Genomic DNA, 10,971 nt, shown 5'->3' with positions numbered 1-10,971 from the left:
AAATTTGAGATGAGTATGATGGGTGAGCTAAAAATATTTACTTAGGTTGCAAGTAAAGCAAACCTTAAAGGGACCATGATAAGTCAACAAAGGTACATCAAAGAGTTGCTGAAAAGATTTGAGATGGAAAATTCCAAGACCATTGATACTACCATTGCTACTGCTACTCACCTGGACATGGATGGACCTGGTTCTCCTATCAATGAAACTATGTATAGGGGTATTATTGGATCTCTACTGTATCTGACGGCTAGCAGACCTGACATTATCTTTAGTGCTGGGTTGTGTGCTAGATTTCAATCAAGCCCAAGAGAATCTCATTTGAAGGCTGCCAAGAGAAGCCTGAGGTATCTCAAGGGAACACAGGATCTAGTCCTTTTCTATCTCTTAGGATATAATTTTGACCTAATTAGCTATGATCATACTGATTATGCGGGATATTTGGTAGATAGAAAGAGTACATCTGGAATGGCACATTTTCTGGGGTCATGCTTGATCTCATGAGTTACAAGAAGAAACAAAACTCTATGGCTCTTTCTACTGCTGAAGCTAAATATGTGGTTGCAGCCTCCTGTTATGCTCAACTGCTATGGATCAAGCAACAACGAGAAAATTTTGGTGTTTTTACTGATTGTGTGCCATTGTTTTGTGATAGCACAAGTGCTCTCTATATGGAAAAGAACCTCACGCATCACAAGAGGAAAAAGCACATTGATGTGCGATATCACTTCTTGAGGGACAATGTAAAATGGGCTTATTTCTATGAAATTTTGCAAGACGGAGGAAATGGTAGAAGATATCTTCACCAAAGCACTAAGCAGAGAACACTTTGAGAGAAATCGTCTGGAGTTGGGGTTGATCAAACTCAATTGAGGAACTAGTCCCCAGATGATTGGCTATGTAAAGAAGGGTACAATGATAAAAAGTATATTCTGGAAACATGTAACTCAACTCTATATTGTTACAGGTAGAAACGTATGGCAGATTCAAGACAAAACAAGTGACAAATGACATTACACACATTAGAGTTTTTGCTCACATCTTTGGGGTTGTCAAGGAAGCTTGTTCCTATGACTCAAGTTAGTAGTTCTTTTTACACTTATTTGCATTTTAAACTACTAAGTGCCATGTCATTATGTCGTTCCCGCTTCTTCTAAATGTCTTTTAAGCCCAAATGTTACAACCCTTTCGAATCGACCCATTGACCCATTTCTTTCTCTCACACCCATTTGTAACTAGTCCCCTTTCACTTTATAAACCTAAAATTTTGTTTGTTTCCTCACTTCAAACACAGAACACATTTTTTCTCTCATTATCAAACCATCTTCTTCTTGTCTTCTTGCATCTAATATCGAACATGTCTCAACCAGAAACTCCATCTCCCAAAATGACTGAAGACAACCCAGCCTCATCTCCATTTAAAGAGACACCTCCATCTGGATCTGAGCCAACCACCTTACCCACAAAAGCCCGAATTTCCGTCGAAACCAGCCTTATTGTCACTCCTCCCAAACCTTCTGGTTCTGGTCCCCAGAGAAGTCCAAAAAGCCAAATGCCCAAAAATTTGTTTCCTCTCCTTCTCCTTCAACTCCTACTGAGAAAGTCGACTCAAACCACTCAATATCCACTTCTCAGTTTCTTCAAACTACTGAGGAAATTGTAGAAGACGATGATGGTGTAGAACTGTCTAGTCAACCTACTGTGATAGAGAAAGTAAGAATGGAGGACCAGTCGATTTCTACTGCTGCTGAGCAAAATGTTCGAAAAGTCTCTTCTATATGAGGTAACCCTCCACCCTCCTCTAGTTTTAAAGAAGCCTTGTGTACAGAGGTTGAGGGAAATTTGAATGCTATAGACAATGAGGGATCTACACCTCTTGAAAAGGAGTCTGTTGTTATGGACAGTTTGGTTGAGGGTTCAATGACTGGTGGTGGCGGTGCAGGGACTCAGGGGGAACTACTGAGTCATGGAGAACAGGGTGAGGGGGAACAGGTGAGTCAAAGGCAACATGTGCATGTCAGTATTATAAGGGAACCTATAGAGGGACCTCATCCCTCTGCCCAAGGGGAGGCTTCTGCTCACACTTGGGATGAAACACCAGGTTCTACAATACCTCCCATGAACAGTGCTGACACCCCCCCCCCCCCACTTAACCTTCCCATTACTATGCCGTAGACATTGTGTATCCGAAAATGAGGTCTGAGTCTGAGTGTAATTCTGCTGGGAGTGAGGAAGTTGCCTATGATGATCTACTAGTGGTACGCTTTTTGAATGCTAGGGTTAGTGGTAAAACTAAGAAGAGCACTGTCCGAAAATGCCCCAGTACTAGACAATAGAGCAGGGTTGAGTTTGATAATGCTCTAAAGGCAAGTAAAGAAAGGAAGAAGAAAAAGAGACTAGTGAAGAGCAGGCTTGGTGATGAGGAAGATGTGCCACCAGCAGATGTGGTGGAAGATGATGATGAGGAGCCCATGAAGGACACACCTCCTCTTGTTAGAAAATATTCAAAGAAAAGTGTTACTACTAAGGGAAAGAACAGGTGTCTGAGAAAGAAATTATGAGTGATGCTGCTGATGAAGTGGAGGAGGAAAAAAGAGTGGGAAAAGAGAAAGTGAAGAAGAAGAAGCCTTAGAGGAAGATGCAGAGTACTAGAGAGGAACCTGGTTTCTCCAAAAGGGCAAGGGTAGAGTTATCAGAGTTTGAATGAAGGGCCAACCTCAAAAGACAAAAGATATCGTGGGGTTGCAATAGGTTGTAATCTGAAGTTTGCCAGTTTTAGTGGAGTTGAAATCCCCCTACAGTCACTAGAAAAACAGGAGGTATTTGCGGCGGTTACTTCTTCATATAATGGCGGTTTCGAACCGCCGCAATGTGCATTTCTATGTATTAATGGCAGTTCATGAAACCGCCGAAATCACGTTCGCCAAAAAGATTATACGGCGCTTTTTTGGTAACCGTCATAATTCACAAGTTTGTATAACGGCGGTTTTGGATGGTTGTTGAAACCGCCACAATATACAAATTGTCCAGTTAATTGAAATGGCATGTTTCGCATGTATAAAGCGTCAATATTATTTATATCTTCACTTATTTATTACGGTAAATTTTGCCTTTCAATGTCACACATGCATGTTTATCACTTCTTTATGATAATTTTGACACAGATATAAAGGAAAAATCAAGTAAAATATTCATTATATTAAAAAGAACATTAAGTGGTGTAAAATTACAATACGAATTATGTTAATATATCAAAGAACTACCACTTAACAAGATTAAAGGAAAACATAAGTCAATCCTAACAATAATGACTAATGGTCGCACGCATACTACGCATTATTACTCCCGTTTGAACATCTTCAAGTGCCGTCCACTTCTTGAATCAAGTACCTGCAAGAAATACGTCGCTAAATAAGTACCATTTGCTGGGGCAATTTATACTTTTATCTTTTGCTCTTTTCTGCAGTAAGACTGGAATGAAAATGCCATCACTATCGTAGTTAACATGAACAAAAATAAGGTGGTCAAGTAGAGAAATTTAATAAAACCTTTTCTTTGATAATGATCCAGCAGTCAATCCTCTTGTTATGCAGCGCAACTTCAGCTTTGCTATATGTTTTGAATGCCTTCAGTTCAAAAAGAACATAACCCAAACGAAAGAAAAAGAAAAGAATACAGCAGAATGAGAGAAAAATCGAAAATTGAAAGACACGAAGATATTATACAGGTGTTGGTGCACAAATAATATGCACGTAAAGAAGATTATTAAATCAGCAAGTGATGAATATTTGTGCAGTTGCCTAGCAAATACTAGGATAGCGCGAAACAACAATACCGTCAATATGATATTTATTCTAGTCAATACTACTACTAACTATACTAACATGTTGAAATTTTTCCAAAAGCAGAAAATCCATTGCCTGAGCTTGAAATAAAAAGAAAAAGTTCTATCGAAAAAGAACAAGTGAAAAGTTTGATTACCATAGAGGTTTTGAGTTACTGCAATCTTCAATAAAGCAAAGAAACTCTACGAATAATAAAAATGGCAAGCAAGAAGAGAGATAGCAATTACTTGAGCTACTTGAGAGAAAGGCAGGTATCTTATGATAATTGTCACACTTAATAGTTTTGAGGAATCGAATAAATTCTCTTGCTGATTTGTTGAAGTTCTTAAGTCCCTGAACCATGATTCATATAGTTTAAGTTAGTGATTAATATACACTCTCAATAGGAAAAACATAAATTTCTTTTACAGTTTCTCCAAGGTCACCAAAGATCACTTGAAATTACAACCGGACTAGTCACACTCTAAAGCCAGGTATACCTCACTTGATTTAATAGCTAGCCAATATATATACCACTTTTTGCACATCCAGAATAGGTGTGCCTGTGTCAATGTACATTTTGGCAGAGTTTGTCTTTTACATGGACTTTCAAAATCAGCATTAGAAGACTATATTGATGTGATTATTTATAAGATATTATTCCACCAAAGGCATGTTTGCCTTTCTATCAATTAAAAGATCCTACTGTACAAAATAATAGAGATCTCTGCTTCCTTCTACTAATTTTAATTTTATATCTAAATGGGGAGAGTAAGCTAGAAGATCTAACAAGAAACAAATAGGATTACCTCAACTATCCGAATGGTGTATGCCTCTGTATAACCTGTAGATAAGTAAATAAAATGAATGAAGTGGCCTTAAGACAAGGAGAAAGTAACACATCCTAGGAATACCAACTCATGGAAACGATCCAAATCAATGAAAGAAACACTAATTTTGGATATTTGGAAAAACAAAACTCCACCACTATGTATTTCAGAAGTTTTGACCTGTAAAGGCAGGATATTGATATCCAATAATGTCACCAAATCCTTTGCTCTTTTAGATATAGGAATACCACCTCCTGTTGAATATAAAGTACCACATTAAACCCCTTTGTTTTGATTAACAATAGGCTCTCAAAATGCAGAACAGTAGATTACAATAGGTTTGTCATCCAATAACTATGTTGATAGAGCAAAGCAAACCAACAATAAAACCCTAGATCCACATCAATAGATAAACAATATAGAGCAGAAAGGAGATAAAAATAGAGACGACCTAACTGAGCTTTATTTGGAGTTAGGAGTTTGAATTGCTGAAGGCGTGACGGTGACGGAGTTTAGCAAACTCTATGGGGGCTTCATCGTAGACCACAGATTCGCCATTTCTTCCCACTCAAAGGTTCTACTGGCCTTGAATGTCACGGCGTTTGAAATTGAAGGCCTCAGCGAGAAGAGGAGTAGTAAAGGAGAGAGTAGAAGAGGAGAAAAGAGAGAGCGGCCGGCTATGGCGATCTGATAAATCGCCGCAGGGGAGAGAAAAAAACGTTTACTGGGAAAGTGAGAGTCCTAATTTGCGTGAGAAATACACTTTCTCCAAATAAACCAGAAAAGTATGAAAATTCTAAAATAAAAATAGCGGAGTTTTAAACCGCCATTTAATATGCTAAAATCGCCGCTTTATGGATGCATCATTGGCGGCTTTAAATTTGCGTTATTATAGTGCTATAATGGCGGTTTTTGATAACCACCACTTTAATAACGCCATAATTGTTCAGTTTTTTTGTAGTGAGTAGGTCGTGGTTTTTAATCCCTGGAGTTTTCCACGTAAATATCGTGTGTTCTTTGTTTACTCCTTGTTTACTGTGTAAACTGGTAGAGAACCTGGTTCTCTATACTTTGATGGACCCTTAGTTTCTTACCAATGCCATTATTTTGGCTATCGTTTTCTGAAGAAGAAATAATATTATTAATGCTGGCCATCGTATGAAAGATTACCCAGACTGCTCTTCCTGATGATATGGAGTATATATTTCTTTCAGAAACTGTATGGCTCAACTAACATATGATTATATAAATATACCTATAAATAGATGAATAAACAGATAATAAAAAGAGAAACTAGGTGTAAGGAATGGTCAATTCACCCACAATACTACAGGAAACTTGCAAATCATACTGATTCAAAAAAAAAGCTTTAAAACTTAACTTCATGTCGTCAGTTTCTTTTTTAACTTTAGGATAACATCTATTGAGCAAAAAACTTGACTCGATCTGTATATAAAGTTTGCTTCAAAGTATTCCACATGAAACGCTGTCTCCGAATCATATGTATACTGAAATCTATCTGTATCAAAAGTTATTTTGCTGATGCTGCAATCCATATATATTTGACATTTTGAAGAATATACCTATGTTTTAAACATGCAGGATATATTAGGAGAGGGACAAGGATTTTAGAAAGTTCAAGGCTGAAATTAAATTACATTTTTCTAATGGATAACATTTTTAGAATCTTGAATACCGAATAAAGATCATAGATCAACTGGATGCACGTCCAGGAAATTGAAATATTTAAATCTCCGACGAGTTTGCTCATATAACAAATAAATTTCAATTGCCTATTTTAACGAATATCCATTCGTGCAATTAGCTAGCTAGGTGTAAGAACTACTTTTTATCTCTGTATTAGTCCCTTCGATTTCAATTTTTATTTTCCCTTCTACCTATTTTATCTTCGACAAAAAAAATTTATTCACACAAATATTATAGTCCCACAAAGTTTTTACGTTGTAAACGTTACTACAATTTTCAAAAGTCCTTTTTTTTATTTTTTATAAAACTTCATGCCGAGTCAAATTGTTGAGCTGAGCTCATTTTATGTTTTGATGATTAACAAACCAAGATCAACTGTGATGAAAGAACCAGGTTCATTGACATGTTGTATGCTACTAAACTAGCGCGCAGATATGTTATATGAAAAGTGCAAGAACGAGGTTTGTAGCAGATGAAGTGCAGAATGCTGATGATCAGACGCAGAAAGTCAAAATTCATGTGCAAGTTAGATTTCTCAAGAAGAAATCTAATCGCGCACAACAAGGAAAACATTAACTAGAGGAATTCTTATTCAGAAAAGATTCGATAATTATGAAGATACTTGCATTAAAGGAAAATGGTTGAGGAGTTGGAATAATTAAGGAAACTCAATCAAAATAGGAGGGGCTTTCGTTAACCGAAATATTCTAGGTTTCAGAGTATTAATTATGGAGATTTTCGGCCAACCTCACACCTGTATAAAAAGACCTTCCACAGCTATTCAAGACTCATGATTCGAACTAATTCTCATAAATATTCTTCACAATAGCAATCTCGGCAAAAAGGTGCTTTTGGAGATTCAAGTTGCTCAACTAATGAACCTGGTTCAGTAAACAAAGCTGCTGAAATTCTTTAGTTATTTAGGTTGAGTCAATCGTTCTAAATTGGAACCTATTTGCTTTTCAGAAGTGTTATTATAAGTTAGTACCGAAACTTTGAGTTTTTATTCGCTTCCTAGACTAGAGTTAGTTTGGGAAGGGGTAACTACTATTTGGTTGATTGTAGGGAAGGGTAATTGTTGGCCCAAGTAAAGGTGTAGTTTTGAAGACTGACAAAATAACTCAGACATGGACCAGGTCCATCTTGTGAAGCACAGACATGATCAACCCAAACATGTGAGATGCACATGAAGGAGATAAATCTAACTTATCAGAAGTAATATCTCCTGATCTGATCGAAAAGGTTGCATATTGTATAAGGAGAGAAAGACACCTTACACAAAGAGAACACAGTTTAGGAAGAGGATAGGGTTAGAGTATGAGATCAACTAGAATTCTTTTACCATAGAAGAATAGCGTATGTATCCCAGTCAATCTCTAATTACTAACTCCTTAAATATCAGTGTTGTTCTCTTTTACAGGTAATGCACATAAGCAGAAGTTAAACATGAACTGAGAGCAAAATAGCAAGGCAATTTTGCAAGCAATTTATGTGTGATTCAAGCGTGCAATCCTGAAGCTACTTGAACAAGATAGAAGAACCAGTTCCAAGTGTCTATCTTTTATTCTAGTTCAATTGTAGTAGGTGATTTTACATTGTACCTTTCAGCTTTTATAGAAGCAACTGTATTAGGTACTTAGAGTGTTCAAGTTAGAGTTAACTTGAAGTTGTCGCAACAGTTGAGGCTGTGTGCCACAACGGGATTAGAGTTAATCCTAGGTTTACAAAAGATTTTCTATAAATGTAGTTTTTGGCTCAGTGAATTTAGTGGAAGTTTGGGAAAATCCTACTGAGTAGTAGGTCGTGATTTTTCACCTTTTGAGCCAGGTCTTTTCCACGTAAAAATCTCTGTGTTCTTTATTTTCTTTACTTACTATTCCGCAAACAGTAGTAGTTGGAACATATAGAAGAACCAGGTCCTTCTATAATCAAGTTAAGCGAAAATTGGGTACCACACAAATCACCCCCCCCCCCTTCTTGTGTGGTATTGAAGTGTAAAACATCAATTGGTATCAGAGCAGGTTATCCTTGAAGAGGTTAACAACCTTATGAAAAGATCAAGATGAGTGCACCACTTGGAAACTGGGAAGCGCAATCCACTGCTAGGCCCCCACTCTTTAATGGTCAGTATTATTCTTGGTGGAAGAACAGGATGAGAGACCGCATCATAGGAGAAGACTATGAACTCTAGGACATAGTCACTGATGGTCCCCTGGCTACTACAAAGAAGAATGCTGAAGAAGTAGACGTGCCAAAGACAAGAGATGACTGCACCGCTGAAGATTTGAAGAAATGGGAAAAGAATGCCAAGGCCAAGAAATGGCTTGTGTGTGGACTAGGTCCAGAAGAATACAGCAGGATTCAAAGTTGTACCACTGCTAAGGAGATATGGGACACTTTACAAGTGGCTCATGAAGGAACTCCTCAAGTAAAGTGATCAAGAGGAACACTACTATGTTCTCAATATGAGAATTTCACTATGAAGGAAGGAGAAACTATCAAGGAGATGTACACAAGGTTCACAACACTAACAAATGAACTTAAATCTCTTGGGAGAATTATCCTTGAAGAAGACAAGGTTGAGAAAATCTTGACAAGGGTCTTACTAGTAACTTGGGAAAGTAAAATCACTGCTATTCAGGAATCAAAGAACATTGCTACTCTCAAGTTGGATAAACTGATTGGAAATCTCACTGCCTATGAATTGAGAAGGCAAACCATGAAAATGGATGCACCCAAGAAGGAAAGGAGTTTGGCTCTCAGAATAGCTGAAGAGTCAGATCTAGAGGATGATGAAATGGCCATGATCACAAGGGATTTCAAAAAGTACCTGATGAGATGAAAGGGTTCTTCAAGAGGTACAACCTTCAACAAAAAAAGGGCTCCTGAGAAACAGACCAACGAGGGCTGCTACAAATGCGGCAAGACTGACCACATGATCAAGAATTGTCCTCAGCTGAAGATTGAATGGAAGAAAGAAAGGGCTGAACGAAGTAACAGGAAGAAGGAACAGGTTCAACCCAAAAGGAACAAAGGATCAACAAAGGCTATGGTTGCTGCTTGGGGAGAAACATCAGATGAGGATTCAGAATATCAAGCTGGAGATGAACAAGCACTTATGTCCATCGGATAATCAGATGATGAACAAGAGGTCGAAGTGAAGGGAAGTAGCCAAATATGGTACATGGATAGTGGCTGCTCAAAACATATGACTGGAAGCAAGAACCAGTTCCTTTCACTTGAGAACTTAAAAGGAGGTAATGTCTTCTTTGGAAATGGGAAAAGGGTGAGATTACTGGGGTTGGAAAGGTAGGTAAGACAGACTCACATTCCACTGAGAATGTCTAATTGATAGATGGCTTGAAATATAGCCTAATCAGTGTATCACAACTGTGTGACAGAGGTAACCTTGTAGCATTTACCTCTACCAAATGCTTTGTGATTAATCTTACCACTAACAAGATTGTTTTGCAGGGAAAAAGAGTTAACAATATTTATATTGTAGATTCGTCCACTCTTTCAGAAAATGAACTCACTTGCTTGAGTGTGTTGGACAATGATCCCCTGCTGTGGCACAAAAGACTTGGTCATGCAAGTCTGAATCAACTCAACAAATTAGTCTCCAAGGACCTGGTAATAGGGTTACCTAATATCAAGTTCAGGGAAGACAAAGTTTGTGAGGCTTGTGCAAAGGGGAAGCAGGTAAGATCATCTTTCAAAAGCAAGAAAATGGTAAGCACAACCAGGACGATGGAACAGGTTCATATGGATCTCTGTGGTCCAATGAGAACTTTGAGCAGAGGTGGTAAGAAATATGTGTTGGTACTTGTTAATGATTATTCTAGGTTTACCTGGGTACTGTTTTTAACATCTAAGGACGAAGCATTTGACATGTTTACTGCCTTTGTTAGAAAAACTCAGAAACAACTAGGTAATCAACTTGCATCAATCAGGTCTGATCATGGAACTGAATTTGAAAATGCTAAGTTTGCTGAATTTTGTGATGAGCATGGTATAGATCATAATTTTTCTGCCCCTAGGACTCCTCAACAAAATGGAGTAGTTGAAAGAAAGAATAGGACTCTTGAAGATATGGCTAGGACTCTGCTTCTTTCTAGTAAACTGCCCCATAGCTTCTGGGCAGAGGCTGTAAATACTGCATGTTACATCATTAGTAGATACATGACTAGACCTCTTATAGAGAAGACTCCCTATGAGTTACTTATAGGGAGAAAACCAAATATATCCCATTTTAGGGCATTTGGATGCAAGTGCTTTGTGCACAATAATGGAAAGGACTCCCTAAGAAAGTTTGATCTCAGAACTGATGAGGGAGTATTCTTGGGATATTCTTCACATAGCAAAGCTTATAAAGTGTACAACGAAAGAACTTTGTGTGTAGAAGAAAGTGTACATGTATTTTTTGATGAAACTAACATTCTTTCTGAGAGACACGAACATGAAGATGAAGCTATTGGGCTGGTAAAAGAATTGAGTGAAGTCTCAGCTCAAGCTAAAGATGAACCAAAAGAAGGAACAGGTGATGGAACATGTTTTTCCATCCAGGGCAACCTGATAGGGGGGACTGAACAAAGAAGAACTGAAACCAA

General features: G+C 37.8%; 1 long non-coding RNA gene across 1 annotated transcript; it reads right to left on the bottom strand.

The window, feature by feature from the left end:
* Positions 1-3,266: 3,266 nt before the first annotated feature.
* On the bottom strand, positions 3,267-5,422 carry LOC109243304. The gene is made up of 5 exons (XR_002070538.1): positions 5,106-5,422; positions 4,835-4,908; positions 4,634-4,668; positions 3,549-3,626; positions 3,267-3,390 (listed from the first exon to the last, which is right to left on the bottom strand). It is a non-coding gene; the product is annotated as an uncharacterized LOC109243304 (long non-coding RNA).
* Positions 5,423-10,971: the final 5,549 nt, after the last annotated feature.

The sequence above is a fragment of the Nicotiana attenuata genome, unplaced genomic scaffold (assembly GCF_001879085.1).
Source record: "Nicotiana attenuata strain UT unplaced genomic scaffold, NIATTr2, whole genome shotgun sequence".
NCBI lineage: Eukaryota > Viridiplantae > Streptophyta > Magnoliopsida > Solanales > Solanaceae > Nicotiana > Nicotiana attenuata.
Note: the sequence above shows the minus strand (reverse complement) of the source record. Positions and strands in the feature narration are given on the sequence as shown.